The sequence below is a fragment of the Vulpes lagopus genome, chromosome 19 (genome assembly GCF_018345385.1).
Source record: "Vulpes lagopus strain Blue_001 chromosome 19, ASM1834538v1, whole genome shotgun sequence".
NCBI lineage: Eukaryota > Metazoa > Chordata > Mammalia > Carnivora > Canidae > Vulpes > Vulpes lagopus.
The window spans coordinates 33,073,940-33,097,264 of record NC_054842.1 but is presented as its reverse complement, the minus strand read 5'-3'; the positions used below and the strand labels follow the sequence as shown (position 1 = coordinate 33,097,264).

General features: G+C 40.7%; 1 long non-coding RNA gene across 7 annotated transcripts in view; it reads left to right on the top strand.

Annotated features, from left to right (window-relative positions):
* LOC121479135 overlaps positions 1–23,325 on the top strand; it is a 333,169-nt gene that overhangs the window by 19,696 nt on the left and 290,148 nt on the right. The window contains exon 4 of one of the 7 annotated variants that reach the window (XR_005984655.1): positions 774–1,966. The exons of the other annotated variants lie outside the window; for them this stretch is intronic. This is a non-coding gene — a long non-coding RNA (uncharacterized LOC121479135). Of the gene's footprint in view, positions 1–773; positions 1,967–23,325 lie in introns of those variants that run through there. 7 annotated transcript variants of the gene reach the window in all.

Sequence of the window (23,325 nt, the reverse complement as noted above, 5' to 3'; positions counted from 1 at the left end):
AGAAGAGTAAGTAGGCCACCGTTCCCATAGCTCTGGGGTGTGTGAAGAATGGAAGAATAAGCATCCTTAGTCCCAGGAGGCTGCAGGAAAGGCAGGGTCCTTCAACAAGGGTCATGCTTCAGTTAAGGCAGGAGGAGAAAGGAGCCCAGTGGGCTCTTACATTGTAGAGAACGGAATTCTCAGTGAATCAGGGCTCTAGAGGCCAGCATAAAGGGTTGGGTTGTATGAAGGGAAACATAAGAAGCTGAGCCAAGGGGAAGATGGAGGTGATGGTACCAGGGAAAGACAGGTCATAAGAGGAGCTGACTTTCTGAGTGGGCATAAACCATGCCAGTAGTGGAGAGGTCATAAGGCATCATGAACTAGTCTAGAGAGCTTGTGTGGGCCTCCAGCAGAAGAGATTTCTAAGCCCCTACAGAGAAGGTACCAGGTGGTGTCCAAGGCCAGGTACTGCCCATCCTTATGGTCTAGTCAGCAATGACCTCCAGTCAGGCCTCTGGCTGGAGCTGGAAAGGAATACAATATGGCTGTAAGGTTCTTTTGTGCTTCAGCATTAGCCAGCCTCAAGAAAGGAAGGTAGAACTGATAAACCTGGGGTAAGTACCAACCAGACAGCTTTGAGCAGTCCTAGTGACCTCGCCATCCAGGCCTTGGTTCTACAGTTTCTCGACATTGTGGCCCCCAATGAATTCTCATGGGAACTTGCTGGACTGGGGTGCTTACTCTTAGAAAATGTACTCTTAGCAAATTGTCCTTCATTTGCTCTCTTTCAGGTGACAGACTGGTCCTCCCTCAGCTCACGCTCTCTCTCTTTCTGAACTCCTAGCTCAAAGATATCTTTCTTCCTTCTCTCCAGGAGGATGACAAACACAAAACAGCTCTTTGTTTCAGACTTGAAAACTCAGTGTTTCTTTTCACCTAATTAGAAGGAAGTGTTTTTCCATTCGCTTCATTTTCTTACTGGAATTTGCTAAACAGGAGCTGAGTAGTTTAGACTGCATGTAAGGTTTGTTCATTAATTAACTGCCTCCGATTCTTATCAAGACTTAATATCTAACCGAGCACTGGCTAAACCAGAAAGAGGGCTCAAAACTGCTCATAGGTTCTGCTGTGATGGGACAGCACCTTCAAGGTAGTGTAGCAGCTCTATTTTCTCTACTGGAAGCTATTCTGAAGACTTAGATTCTCCCAGATGCGTAACCTGAAATGTCTGGGGATCCTTGACAGAGATCAGGGATAGCCACCACTTGACCCATTTCTTATGGTGGTGAAGTGAGACAAATGACTCAGGCTTCTAAGAGAAAATAGTCAAAAGAGGTTGTTGTGGTTTTTTAAAAATATTTTTTCCCCCAGTAAGTCCTTTTTATTTTCTACTCTAGAAAACACCAAATAACTGCTAGCTATTATCTCACTGGTTTCTCTATCTGGTTGTGATAGGAAGAATTTAGGTCCTATGGCTTTTGCTCCTTTATTAATACTCTTGTGCTTATGCTATATTAATTGGCAAAAGAGGCTTCACAGATATAATTAAGGTCACTAATCAATTGACCATAAAATAGGAAGATTATGTGAGTGGATCCAGTGTAATTGTGTAAGCCCTTCAAAGCTGAGGGCAGAAGAGGAAGGCAGAGAGATTCTGAGTACGGGAAGGATTTGATGTGCTGTTGTTGGAGCTGAGCTGGGGGGGACATGTGCAGAGAGAGGCCTTTTGGAGCTAAGGGTTACCCTCCTGCTGACAATTAGCAAGCAAGCAGAGACCTCACTCCTACAAGAGCAAGGAACTGAATTCTGCCAACGGTCTGAATGAACAGATTCTTCCTCAAAGCCTCCAGAAAGGAATGCAGCCCCTCCCACACTTAAACTTGGGCCTGGTGAGACCCTGAACAGAGAAACCTGTTGACCTACGCTGTACCTGGACTTCTGACCTACAGAAAGTGTGAGACAGTAAATATGGGTTCTAACCTTCCAAGTTGATGGTAATTTGTGGCAGTAGTAGAATATGGTTACATTATCTTTCTGGTTTACTTATTTATTTTTTTTTGTCCAGAAGATGTGAGCAGTGGAGACCCTCCTTTCTTAGGAGGAACTGATGAAGCAAGCTCTTCATGGCAAGGTTCTATGGGCAAACTTGGTCATTGTGTTCAAAGGGGTGAGGAGGCTTGGCCTTTTGTTTCATAGCCTAGATCTGTGTAGTTCAATACAGTAGTCACTAGCCACAGATGGCTTAAATTGAAATTTAAATGAATGGAAATTAAAAAAAATTTAAAATTCTGTTCCTCAGTTGTATTAGCTACATTTTAAGCATTTAACATCCATATGTGACTAATGGGTACAAATTGGAAAGCACAGATAGAATATTTCCTTTATTGCAGAAATTTCTATTGGATGGTTTGGTCTAGATGAGTAACAGCAATGACATTCGATTGCAATTTTCTCATTTGAAACACTGAGAAGTAGGATTCCCCTACTCTCTAGTAGAACTATTACAAAGCAGAATGCATGCAAACTTCTCTCATCTGAAGCAAGAAATGAATTTTGTGAAAACTTTCATGTCTCTACTTTCTTCCCTTATCACTTGTATAAATTGCTTCCTGGGATTAGAAAACCCTGGACTTGGAGTAGAACACCCTGGGAATACCAGAAATGGGGTATCAGGCCTCACATTTTTCCAGATGAAGGACAGGTTACAATGTGGTAAATGGCCAAGAAGTCCCCTGGCCATGCTACAGGATTCTCCAAGGGTATTCTGCTACAGGAAGGTAGCAGCTGGGGCAGGCCACTAAGGTTACCCCTGAAGTAAACAAACCCCAATAGGCTGTAGCTATTAGACTTGACTCTTCATGTTGGTTTTCAATGCCCCAAAGCAACACTAACCTATAAGAGTGAAAAGATGCTTATTCTCTCAGGAGACTGAAGCATCTAGTCTCTGGGTCAGGCTTCTGCCTATGCTCAAACAACAAATGTTGAGCCATAAGACTTCCTGGTCCATCTCACTTGCAACTTGTGGTGGTTGTGGACTAAGGCTTGCAGGTGAGGCAGTTGGAGAGGTATGACACAGACACAGGAAAGAGTCTGGGTCTGGGGTTAGAAGAGCCAAGTCTGGGTACTGCATCCATATTGTTGTGCTGCCCTGAGCCAGTTAATGAGACTTTATGAGCCTTACTTTTTTCATTTGTGGAAACAATTGGAGGATAACAATCTCTGATTCTTGGGGCTTGTTGTAGGGCTGTCATTAAAGGATTAAAGGAGAGAGATGCACAGATGATCTGGCACATTTGAGTTGCTCAGGGCAACTAATGTCTTCACTTACACATTGTGTCAGATCATCTGTGCATCTCTCTCCTTTTTCCTATCACCTTACCTAGTCCAACAAAAAGCAAAGGAAGGGGCGGCACCTGAGTGGCTCAGTCAGTTAGGCATCTGACACTTGATCTCAACCCAGGTCTTGATTTCAGGGTCATGAGTTCAAGCCCCACATTGGGCTCCATACTGGGCATGGAGCAAGCAAAGGGATATTGTAGGAGGGGAAGGTGGTGGTAGAGTAGGAAGACCCTAGACTCACCACCTCCCATGAATACAACTAGATAAGGATCAAATCATCCTAGATATCCTAGAAATCAGAAAAAACAAAACAAAACAATCCCCAAAAGACTGGCAGAACAAACTCTACCACTAAAGGTAGAGAAGAAGCCACACTGAAGAAGATGGACAATAATCTAAAGCAATATTCCACTTATGTAAACTAAGGTATAAGATTGATATGATTTACATATGTGCTAGACATGTCAGCTGTGTTTTCTGATATGCCTATGGACCCTGCTGACTGGCTGCCCTTCACTCACCCATCATAACTCAACTGATGTCAAAGTTAGCCACTAAAAAAAAAAAAAAATCAGATAATCATAAACATGCCAGTGACCTACTATATATTCTGAAATGTTAAAAAAAAAAAAAAAAACTGGGGAAAAAAAAAAAAAGTAAAGGGAGATCAAGAGTCCCAAAAAACTATTTCATAGAGGCCAGAGTGATGGCCCAAGCCACCAAACAATACTCATTTCTAGTCACCAGAATTATAACATAACCTACATGTATTCACCATTTATTTATTTATTTATTTATTTATTTATTTATTTACTTATTCATTCATTCATTCATTCATTCATTCATGAGAGACACAGAGAAAGTAAGCGAGGCAGAGACATAGGCAGAGAGAAGCAGGCTCCATGCAGGGAGCCTGATGTGGGACTCCATCCTGGGAGTCCAGGACCACGCCCTGGGCTGAAGGCAGGCACTAAACCGCTGAACCATCCAGGGATCCCCTGTATTCACCCTTAATTCAGCAAATATATATGGAGTATTTATCATGTTCTAGGAACCAGAACAATAAACAAAACAGGTAAAATTCATGGAGTTTACCTTCTATTGGGGAAAGACAGAAAACTTGACAGATGGTTAAGGATTCTTCAGGGTAGGGGGACAGAAAGTGATGGAAGGATCACTTTGTCTGTTTGAGATAGGGTAGTCATGGAAGCTTCACAATAAGGTGATAGTTAAGCATAGACATTGAAATATTGAGCACAGTGAGCCATGCAGATATCTGGGAATATATTCAAGTAGCAGAGGTGTGTGCAGAGGTCCTGAGGCAAAGGTGTTCATGAAGTGTCCCAGGAGCAGGAGATGCCTGGGTGGCTCAGCGGTTGAGCATCTGCCTTTGGCTCAGAGCCTGACCCTGGAGTCCCAGAATCAAGTCCCACATTGAGCTTCCTGCATGGAACCTGCTTCTCCCTCTGCCTATGTCTCTGCCCCCAGCCCCCTGTGTTTCTCATGAATAAATAAATAAAATCTTTTTTAAAAAAGGAGAGAAGCTTCTGTAGTAAGTGGAATGGATGAGGTGAGCAGTGGTGGGAAATAACAGAGAGCTGGGGTGAGACCACATAGGTCTTGCAGTCCAAGAAAGGGATTTGGGGTTTTATTCCAACATGTAGAAAGTCAATAGAGGGTTTTGAGCTGAGGCACATCATGATCTGACTCACATTTTAAAGGGAGCAACCCAACAGTTGGATGAAGAATGGACTATACTGGGAGAGGGTGGACTCTGGGAGACCAGTTGGGGACCTGTTCCATTAACCCAGGTCCAGGAAGATGGAGCATGACTTAGATGGTTACTGTGGAGATGGCAGGAAGTTCTGGATTTAGAATTCATTTTAAAGGTAGAGATGACAGAGTTTGCTGGGCACATGGTAGATGCACAATTTATATTTATGGAGAGAAGAGATAACACAGACTATTCCGGCTAGAGGCAGGACTTTTCCCTGCCCTGGATGAAATATTCCTGTCATTGATAGCCCCCCCAAACCCCACTGTGTTCTCTTTCCATGATCATTTGCAGCTGTCTGATTATTAACACTTTGTTCCACATCCCCTGACTCTAGGGAGGAGTGTCCTGAACATTGGATACTAGGGTATTGTCACTGGAAAATATCTACAACTCTTAGTGAATTGGATTTCTGGATTATTTGTAATTCTTGTCAGTTTTCCTCAGTCTGACTGACTATGTCTCTTTGTGCTGATAAAGTGGAGCTCCAAATCTGAAAAACTGAGACCCAAACCCTGGAACATGGTGGTCCCACATGGTCCTGTCACTCGGTTGGGCCCATTCTGGGCCATTAATTGGACTCTCTTGTTGAGAATTTTCTTTTATCTTAGCAATACAGGCTTCTTATGACTCTTCAAGTTCATATTGTTCGATTTCCAATATGTGGAATTAATATAACTGGGTAAGAACTCAGTTATCATTGTCAGAAGACTTACAGAGTTGTTCTTTAGTCCCATGTCCTTTCCTTCAATTTCAAAGGCAACAATAAGGCCCTACCAGGGCCAGGATGGTGGTGAGGCAAGTGTGGTGCCTAAGACACAATATTTAAGGAAGCATTCACCTCAGGGCCATGTAAGTGCAGGGCAGCACTGAGAATGGGGGTCTCCTGGGGTCCTGTGCTCTGGGCACCTCCATTGCTTCATGCTAGTCCTGGCCCTGATGCCTGCAGAGAAACATTTTGGTTTATTAAACGGGCAGCTGTGGCATCAAGAGCAGGACCTATTCCTCACTGTTTGGCCATGACTCTGCAACAGAAAGCTGCTATCCGAGAAACCAATGGCATGGAGAGAAGCCATGTTCTGGGAAGCTTTGCCAATTCAGGAATTAAAACCAGTAGGAAAATGGCGACAAACATGGAGGTCTGCCTCACAACTCAACAAGCTACTAGCATTCCATTTGTTGAGGGCTACCTAATCTGGTAATCATATCTATAGGATTTTCTATCATGTTTGCAATTCCTCAGAATCAGCATTTTAAAAAGTTCATTCCTTACTATCTTCTGTGCCCTGTTTTTACATATTACAAAAATTAACAGAACAAATAATGGCTGCAATGGGAATGCTTTGGACAATCAGGTAAGGACTTATTTTTAAGGTTGGATTAACAAATTCCATTTTCAAAAAGAGTCCAAATTGACTGAATGATTCTAAATTAGCTCTTTAGTTTTTGCCCTTAACCACTGATAATGCCAGTATTAATTTCAATTACTTAGAGGCAGCATTAATACGTGTGAAACAAGAACGTGATAAAGACAGAAAGGAATAAATTACGTGTTGCAAGACAGAATGACATTTTGACTGGCACAGAGATTTTTTTCTTTCACACACTTTGTGCTTTGACATTTCACTTGGCACAAACATTTCACGAATTCTTGACCTAATCTGATGTACTGTTGTTTAGCAATTGCTGACATGACACGTTTTAACCTCAAGCTCACTGGATTCCAAATGTTACCTTTTCCTGTCAATCAGGGTTGGATGACCTCCAAAAAACAGTCCAGGGAAAAGTTTATGTACCTAAAAGGTTAAGGATATTTTCCCAGAATGGAGAAGGAGCAGCTTGTAGTCGTAGTTGGGGAAGGGCCAGGAGAGGAGGCAATTCATCCAGGGCAATTGTAGGGTGGAAAGAAGGCAGAAGACAGAGCCCTACGGAACCCCAACATGCTGAGGGAGACAACATCCTCAAACACAATATATCTAGTAATAAACCTAACAACATAGGTGGGGCACATATGACAAAAATGTAAAATTTAGGCATAGAAGAGATTTAAATAATTGAGAAGTACATTATCTTTCTAAAATGGAAAGTTGTATAAAAATGTCATTTCTTTTCAGATTACTTTTTAGATATAACTTGAATCACTGCCTCAGGAAGAGGGCACATTCATATTAATGCCCAGATTTTGCTAGCACATTTGCTTCTCTTGACATCTTCTGCCTCCCAGGTCTTTACACAAGAACAAGCTAACTCAGAATGCTCTGCTCTGTTCTCCTTTTTTAGGGCTGTAACAGAAATCCTGTCAGTTTCAAGTAATACAACAACTCCACCAACAGTGATTTGAATAATAAAGACATTTAATTGTTTCCCACCATTATTCCAGTGGTAGGCAGTTCCAGGAATGATGTACACTGGCTCTCTCAAAATCATCAAGGACCTAAGCTCTATGTTTCCATTGCCAATCTGGGAAAATTTCTCTTATCTTAGACTATTGCCTTGTGGATGCAAGTCAGAAAAACCATAGCTCTAAGCATAATGTCCACACATAACCATGTTCAAGGCAGGAGGAAGGAGCAGGGACAAAAGGGATGGTGTATATTTTTTCTTTTTTTAATCTGGCAAGACACATTTTTCTAGAACCACCCCCAGCAGAATTCCCCTTACATCTCATTGTCCAAAGCTGGATCAGATTGCCCACCTCTAGACCAATCACTGTCCAGGGGGACTGCAATTGCATGATGGGTTGTTTTTTTTGTTTTTGTTTTTGTTTTTATTTATTCATGAGAGACAGAGACTCAGGCAGAGGGAGACGCAGCCTCCCCACAAGGAGCCCGATGCCGACTCAATCCTTGACCCGGGGATCACACCCTGAGCCCAAGGCAGAGGCTCAACAGCTGAGACACCCAGGCGTCCCTGCGTGATGGGTTTTGATCAAACATGATTCATCCATGACTAGTAACATGGCTGACAGAACAAAACTGACAGAACAAACAGAACTGCTAACTAATTCTGTTAGCAATGAAGAAGGAGACATGTCTGTTGGATAGGCAGACAGCAGAATTTGCTCAAAGATGCAATACCCACAGGCATTTGAGAGAGGCCTATCATAAGACCACTGCTCTCCTGGCTGCCCCAAACTTTTTTTTATTTGTAGGGAACAGTTACTCTCCCTAGTGGCTGCTCCCAGAGTATTGGGAGCAATACTCCTCAGAGTATTGAACCTGCTTGGCTGTCTGAAGCAAATAAGGACAGAGTGGCCTTTTCACCAGTGTGCGCCATATTGTCTGCATCCCACAGCAATAATCTTTGTGTCTGGTCTTGCCCAGGTGCTCAGGGAAATAGCTCTTGCAGCTTCTACTTCTGTGTCCTCTTTCATGGTGACTTTATGGCAGATCCTGCGGTGAGCTCACTCAACATCCATTCTCATATCCCTTCTCCCACCTCCATTCTAGAAGCTGGAGGCTAAACATCTTTTATAGCCTCCTTTGCTAAGAAGGGTGGTCATTTCTGTAACAATTTTGGGTTCTGCTATGTGAGCAGAGACTTGCTAGGGATTCCTGGAAAAACCTTTACTTTGCTGTAAAGGTCTTGGCTTCAGCTTTGATCATGGTGCTACTTAAGTTTTTTTTTTTTCTTTTTTTATTCATGAGAGACACACAGAGAGAGGCAGAGACATAGGAGGAAGGTGGAGAAGCAGGCTCCATGCAGGGATCCCGACGTGGGACTCAATTCCAGGACTCTGGGATCACGCCCTGAGCCAAAGGTAGACGCTCAACTGCTGAGCCACCAAGGCTTCCCGGTGCTACTTCAACATGATCCTGGACAAAGTATTGATGGTATTATTCAGGCGGATGATAACAAAATTATTCTAGAGTTTACCTGGAAGAATACAGAAATGAGAAAAGCTAGAATATTAGCTTTACTAGGGCAGAAATTATATAAAAGCAATTTACTTTTTGTTTCTTCCAATGCTTTATGCTTTGAAAAGACTTTCTAATTCTGAAATCTATTAAATATTTATCTTTTTCTGGTTTCATTTTTTAATATTAAAAAAACTATGAGGGTACCTGGATGGTGAAGTGGGTTAAGTTTTGGACTCATGGTTTTAGAGTGGTAAGATTGAGCCCCATGTGGGGCTCCACACTCAGTCCAAATCTGCTTGGCTTTCTCTCTCCCTCTCCCTCTGCCCTTCCCTGCATGTTTTCTTTCCCTCCCCCCCCCCTCTCTAAAATAAATAAATATTTTTTTTAAAAATCCCAAAAACTATGTGTCAGAAATCACCATATGCAAACTTATGAGGCAAGCAATAAACTGGCAAGTCTCCCTGTTTCATCTGGTGACACAGGAACACGATATCAAAGAATAGGTTTGAGAGCCAGTGTTACTGGATTATGGGGTTTCCTTTATACCACTGGCTGGTGATATTATCATTCCCATTTATCATCATCATTATAATCATCATCATCATGTCCATTTTGTCAATGACTACATTAGGAAGTTATAGTTGCCCAAAATTAAGTGGGATGCACTGAAGTTCCAATCCAGATGTCTCTCATGATAAAAAGCCAGTTTGTACTCTTTCTGCTATACCCCACTGCCAATGAAATGTTAAATGAGAAAGGCTAACTTTCCACTGAATTAAATATAATTAGAGGAGTGGGGCAGAAGAAGATGATTTGAAAGTTATGGAGAGTAAGAGGGATATATAATAAAGGGGAAAGATAGAAATGCTACTTACCCAGACACAATGTCCAAATTGGGTCAAGGATTACTGGGGGTGGGCAAGTAGGAAGAATGGACCCCAAATCCATGTTGCCTGTGACCTGGACCAAGTTCCTGGTCACATGTAGCCAAGGCAGCGTATGGCAGAAAGTGCACAGAACTTTTATATTAGACAGATCTTTATCTCCTTTCATCACTTACTAACACATGTCAAAATAAGGATAAAACTGAATCCTTAAGTAATCCAACAACAGCCTCCATCAGATTGAGATTTTCTCTTTTCCAAGGATACTGGGGTTGGGGCTTTTGCTCCCTGTATTTGGCATCCTGCTAGATTACATTCCCAGAATGGTATAGTCCCAGTATAATATATAGTTATAAATATAAATCTATATCTGTATCTATATGTTTAAACATATAGGGGTAGTAGTGAAATTTGTTTGTTGCCAACAAGACCCCAGTAAACACAGTTTTATTTGGGTTGCAAATATCCACCCAAAACTTCATACATTAAATATTCCACACTGTTTTTCCTGGCTTGACATTGCATAAAGATTGCATGATTGCACCACAGCCATCCAGAGAATAGTATTTTTTATAGGTGTATTTAAACTGGAGTGTGTATCGACAAAGGTAAAACTCAATTAAATAAAAACGATTTTGCTCACCATGGATAATTTCTATCAGTACTATTCATATGGCTGAATAATAAAATCCACAATGGAATAGTTCTATTTAAAACTAATGTTGCTCAATTTATGGCCAGCTTTTCAAAATCTTAACTTCAATCACTTTCTTACTCAACACAATTATAGCCATAAATAATTTGAATTGATTAAATTTGAAAATGAAAAACTCAATTTATGAAAGGTTACAAAGCATAGTAAAATGTAGCAAATTTCTATTTATAAGTATATATTAGATAGCACATGAAAATTAGCTTACACAGTTTGCAAAGAAATTATTTTTTTCCAGTTTTATTGAAAAATAATTGACATATATCACTGTTTAAGTTTAAGGCATGCAGCATGATGGCTTGATTTACATATCTTTGAAATGATTACCACAATAAGTAGAGTTAACATCCATCTTCTCACATATATATAATAAGAAGAAAAGGAAAAAGAAAAATTCTCCTGGGTGTCTTAGTTGGTTAAGTAGTCAACTCTTGATTTAGGATCAGGTCATGATCTCAGGGTCTTGAGACTGAGCCCCATGTTGGGTGCTGTGCTGGATGTGGAGCCTACTTAAGATTCTCTCTCTCTCTCTCTGTCCTTCCCCCCTCACTCTCTCTCTCTCAAAAAAAAATACTGATATGGTAATTTATATTATTTATCCTCTTCTGATATTTAATAATAAACAAGAATACTCACAATGGCCATATTCTTTTCCTAGTTTAGTGTATTTGCTTATTATTTTACAATAGCTCTGAGCTATTTCTTTGATGTCTGTAAAAGCTATAGTTTTGCTACAAACCTTGAAATTAATTTAGAAACAATTTAATGTCCAATTTTTCAATGCACAATTAAAGAAACAAGCAGGTAAAACTAATTGAAATGCTTCGGTGTAAATATATTTAAAAAGCGTGGAAAAAAGATATTTTTACTTCAGATGGTTCTTAACATTTATAAGACCACATTGATATAAGAGATACACATATCAAGGCTGTTTCTAGTACATACTAGGTGCTTAGAAAATATTTGTTGAATAAGTGATTAACATACTTTACCAAATAAATAAATGCACATTACCGTGTCATATACACACTCTTTAAAAATTATGAACTTTTAAGCATTAAAAAGTATCCAAATGATGTGTGGCATATTTACTGGAGGGAGTAGGGTACAAAGTCCTCAGACAAATGTTCCTTCATATCTGTTTTGTTTGTTGCACAGCATGTTGATTTTTAACTACCTTTTCCAGACCTCCTTCCATTTCTGCACCTGTGAACTTACACTCAAATATTATTAGAAAGGTTCCATCCTTCCCCTAGGGAAGCCACCCTTTTCACTTCTAATTTTAGAAAGAATCTCTGTTGGATTAGATGAGCTTGTACAATTTTCTCTGGCTTTTCAAAACTTCTTATAAAACTTCTTTATTCTGGACTCCCAGACTTGAAAGAACACTATATACTGAATTCTACTTTCATTTTCAGTTTTTTCTACTGCTTTTTAGTGAGTGGTAAGATTTGCGTTTCCTATATTCATTTTAAGTCTCTCCCCAATCCAGGTAATTTTGTCTCATGCCTCATTCCACATCTTTAAGAAATATCTAATCAATCCAATTGCATGTTTACATTATTAGAGTTAAAAAGAGTTTCCTCTACTAGCCACACTGGAGTTCCTGTTCGAGGACATAGAAGGCATCAGTCCTGCAGGGAGTATTGTTGGGAAACATCAAGGATCCCAGAGCAAAACAGGCTTAATGGTGGCTGTGGTAGGGATGGGGTACAATGAGCAGGGCTAGAGTGCCTGAGGGTTTAGCTATGCAGATGTCACACCAATCACTTGAATACAATTTACCTAAGACTTTTATTATTTTTTTAAAGATTTATTTATTCATAAGAGACACAGAGCAAGAGACAGAGACATAAGCAGAGGGAGGAGCAGGCTCCATGGAGGGAACCTGATGTGGGACTCTATCCCAGAATCCTGGGATCATGCCCTGAGCCTAGAGCAGACACTCAACTGTTGAGCCACCCAGGCATCCCTAAGACTTTTACTTTTATGGCGGAGGTAGGGTGGGCAGGCATGGGAGGTGTTACAGAATGGAGTACTTGGCTTTTGAAGCTCAGCTTCTTGCCTCTTAAGGCTTTGGGAATACCAAGGTAAGTACCAGACAGTGCAGTTCTGCTCTACCCAGTCCACATCTGGTGGATGCTAGATTGTCTATCCATTTCCCCCATCCCATTCCCAATGGGCCCACTGTTAGGTAAGAACCCTTTTCTCCTCACCTACTCTCCCACAATTTACTGCTCAAGGGAAGCTTGATCTTTGCTCAGTTCCAAGTCTGGGTCTCATTGGTCTAATGGGACTCTCTCATCCCCTTTGTCAGAGATTGAGTAATAAATGGGCATGAGACCCAATTTGAGCCAATGAAGTGTGAGGAGCAGTTTGCTGGAACTTTGAGGAGGGACTTCCTCAATTTCTAGGAGAGCTCCTGGCAGCAGCTGACTCTCTTCCAACAACAGTTGTTACAGATGGTTGTGAGGTCAGAGTGGGGGCAGCAGTCTTACCTCCAGCTGAGGGGTAAACCAAAGCATAGAGGAGGGGACTGCTAGAAGGCAGAGGAAATGAATGCATCCCTAGTTTTTAATCCATGATTTGGGAGGGCAGTCCTTGTCTTTTTCCTATTTCCCCTTCTCTCCATGAGAAGGGGCTTCTAAAAATAATGGTAAAATATGCACAACATAAAATTTTGCCATTTTAACTGTTTTAGATGTTCAGCTTAGAAGCATTAAGTGCATTTGCATTGTTGTGAAATCATCACTACTATTCATCTCCAAAACTTTTTCATCATCCCAAACTGGACATGAAGAGGAACTTCTAATCTGACTGGATTCCAGGGTATGGGCTCTTGCTTCCCAGAAGTCATAGTGTGTTTGAATGCCATACACATGGGGTGGCTTTCTCTTTCTTTCAAACTACATAGCAAGAGAAATGAGCTGTGTCAAGGCTTGCCTCCAATGGAGAGGCCTGGAAGTCTTGGTCTCTCTACTTCTCTTTTATGACAAAATACTGAGAGAAGGCTGATGGTTGGTTGGACAACACCTCCCCTCCCCCAATCATTTGTTGTTTATCTGAACTTCAAATTTAATCTGTCTCCTATATTTTTATTTGCTAAATCTTGTATGCCTGGCTAAGGAGAATGCAGCCCATTGACTTTGGAGGCTTGATAGCAATAATGGACACCAGTACCTGGCAATAAGGATCAAGCGAGAAGCTAGGTATCTCAGCAGAAACTAGCATGGAGAGAGGATTATAAATCTTTTTTTTTTAAAAAAAATTTTATTTTACTTATTCATGACAAAGAGAGAGAGGCAGAGACACAGGTGGAGGGAGAAGCAGGCTCCATGCAGGGAGCCTGACGAGGGACTCGATCCTGGGTCTCCAGGATCAGGCCCTGGGCTGAAAGCAGTGCTAAACCGCTGAGCTACCCGGGTTGCCCTGGAGAGAGGATTATAACACTCAATTTCCTCATTCCAGTTGCCAAGATGGAACCTAAACTGTACCTCACATCCCACCTAACCTTAGATTGTGTGTGGGTGTTGGAGGATGAGAACAGAGAGAGAATCCTGAACTGGTTGAATATTCACCCAAAATGACCCAAGACAAAAAACCTGAAGGTGAATTAATTACCCTGCATTGGCAAGATGAAACCGAAATGAGCACTTAAAGCACTAAGTTCAGTTATGGTGTAATAACATCACATCTTCCACATCTGAGTGGGTGAGTGAAAATTTGTATCTATTACAGATAAAAAATAAGACTTATCAGATTGTCTCAGAGGTCTCTTCTGTAGCAACAGTTTCACAGCTGCAGAGATGAGATTTGAGGCTATTGAAGGACAAGCAAGACATGGGTTAGGTGAGGATGGGAGCATTTCAGAAACCCCTGTTGAGTGCCTGGTTCCAGGAGACCCAGCAAATGGGTATGAATGGGAAGAGGTGTGAGGAAAATCATGACCATTCTGTGTGTAAGCTGTACCTGTATTTTCAGTTTGTTGCTTCTTAAACATTTGAAGTTGGGAAGTTGCTAGAGTTAATCATTATTAACAGTGAAATGCAGTTGATTTGCTCTGATTCAGCTGATTTAAGAGCAGTTTTCTTTCTTTTTTTTTTTTTAAATTATTGAGGTATAGTTGACATACAATAAGAGCTGTTTTCTTAAGGGAACTATGAAAGGATTTTCTAGGGAATGAGCTGGTGAATAAGCACATTTTGATAGGGAGAGCCACAAAGGACACAGAAAAGTCTGAAAGCCAAGAGAATTGTTGCAGGGTGAGCCAATGTGTAGCTTCCTGACTAAGCAAGTAGTACATGCTGCAAGCATAGTGGGTTCTATCTGCTTGCAGAGAGGTGAAAGGATTGGTTGGGTCTCCCCCATCTCTGCAGAGGAGATCTGGGGCCTAGGGTGTAGCTTTGTGCCCTGCCTAGCAGCCCCAAGTTCATCAACAGGAAGAGAGCACAGCAGTGGCGGGTACTGACAGGAGCAGGGGCCAGCAAGGCTATTCCCACCCGGTTAGGAAGAGGTGAGTCATGTAGTTGACCAACTCCCTTCAGAGGAACCCTGTTGGCTGCCACAGGGTGCAGGGGTGAATTGTCAGGCTGGAGCACACAGGCACGCAGGATGTGGTTGACACCCACCAGTATATATCAGTACTATTGATCAATAGTCACACCTATAGATTTATATATGAAGGAGTGCACGCTGGCAGTAAAAGAACCCTACCACATATATATCTTTATTGGCTTTGAAGGCCCTTATAAAATACATGGAAGGCTAAGAGTAGAGGTGGGCAGAAGCTATAAACATGTCACCCTCCATTTTAAAGGTTGCCACTTGTGAAGATTAATGAGGAATGAAAATTGAAGTATTGGCTACTCTCACTGTTAACTAGCAGTCTTTTGGTTTTTAGATTGTGGCTTTTGATACCAGCCCCTCTGGCAGAGATTACTGAGTGTGCTGCATAAATCTGGGAAGACTTGTTTGACAGGAAACACCTACCTAATTGAGAGATTCCACCCAAAACTGGAAGGAGTGGGGAGAAATGAAATCATGAAACCAGGTATTATGGAGGATAACCACATAGCACAAAAGGAATATGAAAACAGAGACATTTTCAGGTGGAAGCATCCAGTAAATGGGTTAGAAGCAGTGTCTATAGGCTTTGAGATGCGTACACTATGGATCAGGTACAGAATCTGAGAAACAAAATATATTCAACATTTTTACATAGTGAGGTAAACATAATCCCATGGAGATAGGGTGCAGTGGGAACTAATGCCTGGCCCAGGCCTGTCATACTGGTGAGAAGAGTGTCAGGAAGGCTAAAGCTCAGAACAAGCCAAAGCTTGTGGTAAAAAAAAAAAAAAAAAAAAAAAAAAAAAAAAAAAAAAAAAAAAACAAGCCTAAAGACAAGCAAAAGTATTTTTAAAAGCTTTGTTTGGGGCAAGTAGAGCATGGAAGGTGTAGGGCCTCCTGTTTGGGAAATATAGTGCAATGCTTGCAGATGATAAAGACCACAGGAGAATGACACTGAGTGTAGCTTCTGTCTCCTCCAACAAAAGAATGCTTTTCAAGACCCATAGAGCCCAACTAATACATGGAGGAGAAGGAAAGATAGGGGTAGTGATCCAGCATCCAAATACTTACTTGCCAGGAATGTGCTTGCTGAAAAATTGTTGTTAGTTAATTAACTGAAGAATGAGAGAAGAGATATTTACACAAAGAGATTTGAGTGCTTATGTCAGAAGATCTCCTTTATGTGGGATCTCCCCTCCCAGCACTCCCAGGAGTACCTGCTAAGCTTAATGGGCTGGCCTTGCCTTGCCACCTGCAAACTTTCTTAATGCCAGGTTACTGAGAAAAGGTATAAGAAAGTTTATCCTGCAAATTACAGATCAAGGTCAAAAGCCCTGCCGACTTCCCATTCTCAAAGGTAGATGCAGGGGGAAGAAAAGGTGGAAGGGCAATAGGAGGTCCTCTGGTGCTGGGGGTAGGGGAGGGATCTACCATGTCATTCTCTGCTAAACTGACACCTGTTCTCAGCAGGTGAGTTAATCACTAATCTCTTAAAATAGCAGCTTGTTCCCTAAGCATTCTGAGTTCCTAGTAAAAAAAGGCTCTTCAATGGTTTCTTGTAAAGAGTCATCACTAGTCATAGCATGAAATGTTGGGAAAATATTTTGGATAGCATGAAGAATTTCAAAAGTCAACTCCAACCTTATTTTCTAGAGATAGCCTCTGTTAACATTTTCTTTTATAATGTCTGTTATTTTTCTCTGATAATAGCAGGGCATACATAGGATGAAAATTTGGGTTATAAAGAAAAGCTTAAAGAATCAAATAAAAACTGCTTGTAATGCCACCACTTGATATTTTGATATTTTTCCTTCCAGTCTTTTTTCTTTGCATACACACATATACATATATAGATACATTTTTAATAAAATGAATCATGCTGTACATGCAGTTTTGTATCCTATTTTTTTTTACACTTGAAATTATATCCAGGGCATTTTCCTTATCATTAAGTGCTGTTTAAGAGTACGATTATAATTGCCATCTGCTTTTTCACTGTGCCACAGTTCATCTAACCATTACTTGGCTTGTTTCCAGTTCCTCACCGTTTGAAAATAATGCCATTATAAACATCCTTGTATGAAAATCTTCACTTAGGATCAATTTCTAATTTTTTTTTTTATTTATTTATGATAGTCACAGAGAGAGAGAGAGAGAGAGGCAGAGACACAGGCGGAGGGAGAAGCAGGCTCCATGCACCGGGAGCCCGACGTGGGATTCGATCCCAGGTCTCCAGGATCGCGCCCTGAGCCAAAGGCAGGCGCCAAACCGCTGCGCCACCCAGGGATCCCTAGGATCAATTTCTAAAGGTTGAGCTACTGGGTCAAAAACCACGGACATTTTTGAGGCTTTCAATACATAATGCTGCCTTGTCCTCCAGGAAGGTTGTGTTACTTGACTCTCCCCAACCCCCACCCCAAGAGGCAAGTGAGCACCCATATCTTGTCGACTTCTATTAGATTTGCAGTTTCTGTCAGATGTTTTAAGTCTTCCCTGCTTTATGCAATCCCATCGCACCAGTGCCATCTTGTGTTCTCCCTCTGTGGCTTTTCGAGGGAGAGAAGACATTCTGGTTTTAGGAATATTTTAAATGCTCTCCCTATATTTCCCTAAAGACTGTTCATGCTCTGTGGTTATGTTTGCATTTGATTTCAGGTGATATGTATTTCCCTCAGTTTGACCAGCTGGGTAATTCCTACCTGTCCTTCTGGACCTAGCTCAGACCTTGCCTCCTCTGCAAAGCTTTCTTTGACTTTTCCAAGCTGGTTTAGGAGCCTCTCATTTATACTCTCCTCAGTCCTTCCCATGTCAAAGCACTTGTCACAGTGTGCTATGGGCTTGGCTGTCTCCCCTCCAGATGTGAGCTCCTTGAGGGTAGGCACATGTCTTTTTTTATTATTTAAATTCAATTAGCCAACATAAAGAACATCATTAGTTTCAGATGTAGAGTTCAGTAATTTATCAGTTGCATGTAACACCCAGTGCTCATTATATCAAGTGCCCTCCTTAATGCTCATCACCCAGTTACTCCACCTCCCCTCCAGCAACGTTTAATTTCTTTCCCCGAGTTAAGAGTTTCTCATTATTTCTCTCCCTTTCTGATTTCTTCCCATTCCGTTTTCCCTCCCTTTTCTATGACCCTCTTCACTGTTTCTTATATTCCTCACATGAGTGAAACCATATGATAATTGACTTTCTCTGATTGACTTTCACTCCAGTTCCATCCATGTTGACATAAATGCTAAGATTGCATCCTTTCTGATGGCTGAGTAATACTCCATTGTGTGTGTGTGTGTATATATACGCATCTTCTTTATGCATTCATCTATCGATGGACATCTGGGCTCTTTTCATAGTTTGGCTATTGTGGACATTGCTGCTATAAACATTGGGGTACAGGTGCCCCTTTGGATCACTACATTTGTATCTTCAGGGTAACTAGCAGGGCACATGTCTTTTTTCACTGTGTCTTCAGTATCTGACACTGCATCTAGCAAGCATGGATATTCAATAGACTCTGAATAAATGCTTACCTTATTTAAAAAAGATTCATCTTTATTTCCACACCCTGTGTTCCATCCCAGTCTTCCTAAATATTTACTGAGTTTTTCTGATTATATAAAGGTCTAGTGGTTCTATTTATTTGATTTTTCCAGCTTTGAGATATAATTGACACATAACATTGTGTAAGTTTAAGTTGTATGACACGATGACTTGATTTACATATATATTGTGAAATGGTTACCACAATAGGGTTAGTTAACACATCTATCACATCACATAGTTGTCTTGTGTGTGTGTGTGTGTGTGTGTGTGTGTGTGTGTGTGTGGTGAGAACTTTTAAGATCTATTCTCTTACCAACTTCCAAACATATAGTACACTACTATTAATTACAGTTACTAAGCTATACATGAGATCCTCAGGATTTATTCATTTTATAACTAGAAGTTTTTACCCTTTGACCAACATCTCCCCATTCCCTTTAACCCCCACCCACACCACCCAGCACTGAAAACAACCATTCTATTCTCTACTTCTGTAAGTTTGGCTTTTCTGGATTTCACATATAAGTAAGATCATACTGCATTTGTCTTTCTCCGACTGATTTCACTTAGCACAAAGCTCTCAAGTTTCATCTATGTCATTGCAAATGACAGAGATTTCTTTTCTTATGGCCAAATAATATTCCATTGTATATATATACTATGTTTTGTTTAGTCATCCATCAATGGATCTTCAGGTTTTTTCTGTCTTGGCTATGGCAAATAATGCTGCAGTGAACATGAGAGTGCAGATATCTCTTTGAGATAGTGATTTTGTTTTCTTCAGATGTATCCCCAGAAGTGGGATTGCTGGATCACATGGTAGTTCTATTTACAGTTTTTGCCAAACCTCCATACTGTTTCCCATAGTGGCTATACTAGTTTATGTCCCACTAACAATACACAAGGGTTTCCTTTTCTCCATATTTTTGCCAACATTTGTTAATTCTTGTCTTTTTGATGATAGCCATCTAATAGGTACAAGGTGATACCTCACTGTGATTTTAATTTGCATTTCCCTGATGATGACTAATGCTGAGCACCTTTTCATGTACCTGTTGGCCATTTGTATGTCTTCTTTGAAAAAATATCTGTTCTGGTCCTTTGCCCATTTTAAAATTGGATTATGATGATGGTGATGATTTTTGCTATTGAGTTGTAGGAGTTCCTCATATATTTTGGATATTAACCCCCTTATCAGAGATATGATTTGCAATTATTTTCTCCCATTCTATAGGCTGCCTTTTCATTATGTTTATCAACCATTTCTTTTGCTCTGCAGATGCTTTTAGGTTTGATGTAGTCCTACTTGTTTATTTGTGCTTTTATTGCTGTGTTTTGTGTGTCATATGCAAAAAAAAAAAAACAAACCATTGCTGAAACCAATGTCAGAGAATTTTTCTTTACATTTTCTTCTAAGAGTTTCATAGTCTCAGGTCTTACATATATGTCTTGAATCCATTCTGAGTTAATTTTTTGTTAGTGGCATAAAATAGAGGTCTAATTTCATTCTTTTGAGTGTGATATCCAGTTTTCCTAGCGCTATTTATTGAAGAGACTGTTTTTTTCCACATTGAGTATTCTTGGCTCCCTTGTCAAATATTAGTTGATTGTATATGCATGGATCTATTTCTGGGCTCTCAGTGCTGTTCCATTAGTATGTGTGTCTGATTTTATGCTAGAATGATATGATTTTGATGACTGACTATAGCTTTGTAGTATAGTTGAAATCAGGAAGTATGATAACTTCAGCTTTGTTCTTCTTCCTCAAGATTGCTTTGGATTTTTAGGGTCTTTTTGTAATTCCACACAAATTTTAGAATCATTTTTTTCTACTTCTTTAAAAAATGCAATTGAAACTTTGATAGGGATTGCATTGAATCTATAGATGGGGTCGGGTACCGGTTACTGTATTAGTTTTGGTACCTAGCATTGAATCTATGGATGATAATCGTTGCTTGAGAACCTAAGATTGATTTGAGGCACCCTCCAAAAAAGGAAAAAGAGAAAGAAAAGGAATGGGGAAAAGAGAGAGAGAGGAGAAATGGATCAGAATATAAATTATAATTTATGCTTCCATAGGATTTTATAGTTTACAGTGTTCTATCACACACTTGTGGCAACTCTAAGTCCCCTCCTGAAAAATACGGATCTTCATGCTAGATGCTGTGATGACACTCTGTATCATCTTCCAGAGCAATTCTTCTCACAGTTGTTGGCATATAATTATTAGTGATCACTAACATATCCCTAATCCTGAGCACAGTGCTTAGAGCATTGTAGCTATTTAGCAATTGTTTGTGAACTCTGCTAAAAGCATTATTATCTACATCCTATAGATATATCATTAGAGAATTGAGACTTTAATTTAGGGAACTGGATTCCAAGTTTGGTGCTCTTTCCAGTACACATCACCTAATGTAGTGGACTTTTTTCCTTTGCCAGAAAAATATGAAAGTGGAAAAAAATAAAAGGGAAGAATAACTGAAGGAAAGAAAAGAGGGAAGAGGAGAAGAAGAAATCAGAGAGATGTAGCGAAATGGTTTGAAGTTGATACCTTGATGAGAAAGCGAGGATAAATCCAGACTCACCAAAAATGGACTTTTCAGAGCAGAACTGCCTGACACCCAGGAACAGATGTGTGGTAAGGTGGACCACAGCTATAATTTCCATGCTGGGTTCGTGCACATGCACAAATGATCAAGAAATGTGTCCTGCCTGTGTTCTTACTAGAATAAGTACTGAATCAGGCAGTCTGCTAAGGGGCAGGAGAACCAAAGGCCAAGGTTTAGTCAGGAAAACAATATTGGACGTCATCACTACCTTGAAAGCTCATTCCAATTCTCCTACTGAGAGGCAGACATAGGGAAACAGATTAGCAGATAATATAGAACAGGATTAAGTCACGAAGTACAAATCTGAGATCCTAAGGCTAGATTTGGAAGCAGAAAGTGATATGGGTAAATCTCATCCCTCTACTGTGCTTCTTATGGCAGGATGGCCACCAGAAAGACTGTGGCAGCTACTTAGGCTTCTACTTGTGGTGTTTCAGGGCCCCAGGATGGGTGGGATAGAACCCAACATTTGAGTGTTAGGAGATGGTCTCACATTTGCTTCCTTAAAGGCAGACAGGGAAATCTTGACTCCTTATCCCGAGGTACACTGTCCTCCTCATAACTGGGCATCTCTGGTAGAGATCACATTGTGTTTACTCATGTACCTCTAAATCCTCTCATTTTCCTTATTAGCCATGATGTACAAGAGGTTATGAAACATTGCCCTAGCCAAGACTCCTTTGGGGAGGGAGGATTAAGTGTGAATATGGACATGTCTCTGTCTGGGAAACTTCTCATTACCTAGTCCCAAGATTTATTAGAAGGGACAGATGGATCTAGTCAAGGTCACTTGATAGCACCTCTGCAGGTACAAGAGATTAATGGCTTTCAAATCTGTTAGGCCACTGATTCTTAAAATTTAATGATAAGAGTCTCCTGGCAGGCACATTGAAACAGTTTCTTGGGCCCTTTCCCCTAAGATTGAAATTCAGTAGTTTGGACTAGGGCTCACGACTTTGCATTTTTGATGAACTCCCAGCTGAAGCAACACTGCTGTTCTGAGGCCCCTACTTTGGAGTTACTCCAGAAAAAAACTGAAAAAAGCAGAGGGAGGTGGGGTGGAGACAGTAAACTACAAGAGTCTCTAGGCTGTTCATTTGTGTATGGGATAAGCTTTTGTGTGTGTATGGTGGGGGTGTTGTTTTGGCTTTGCATGCTCTACTTCTTCCTCTCCCCTACACAATGAGGAAACTACTTCCTTAGGGTTTAGAGGGGCAGAAAATGGAAACTAGGGGATAAGAGAAAGCTGGAGGACTGAGAGGAAAGAGAGAAGGAGGAAGCACAGGAAGCACAGGAGCTAGTGATGGAAGAGTTTTCTAGGCAATTTTAGGGGCACGTGTGAGAGCAGCTGTGGGGAATGAGGGAAGTAGGTGGGAGAAGAAAAAGAATTTCTTTGAGTGCCATGGCCCTCAATGTGCCAGGGTATGAATGGAGGCAGTGCAAATGTGTTTGAGAAATTCAAGAAAGAACTCAGGTATTTTGAAATTAATTTTTGATTGCTAGATGGCATGTGTCTTAGGGTGTGAAGCTGCTCTGAGTCTTTGGCTTGATTATGGTTATAGCAGCAAGATAGTTCTGATATAGCATATGCAGGAGACTGGGGGGCCCAGAACCCAACAAGTCCCTCATCCTGATTAAGTGCCTCCTTCTTTCTCACTGGGCTAACTGTTGCAATGGTTCTCTGCTGATACTGGTTTTGAGGCCTGGTCCCTGCAATCCCTCCACAGATAGTGTATTTAAATTTATTAAAATGAAATGAAATAGAGTTCAACTTCTCAGTTGCACTAGCCACATTTCAAGTGCTCAGTAACCCATGTAGTTAGTGGTTACTGCATTGGACATCACAACAGAGAACCTTCCACCATTGCAGAAAGTTCTATTGGACAATTATGGGACCATATATCATTCACTCCCTCTCATGTTTATTGAAAAAAAAATTAGTTGCATTGAATCAATTAGAATTTTATTGGTTGTTTTGTATTGATTTTCCAGCCAGCACTGGAGCTTCATATTTTTAGCTTTTTTAAAAGGCTTGCTTTCTCTTTTGAGG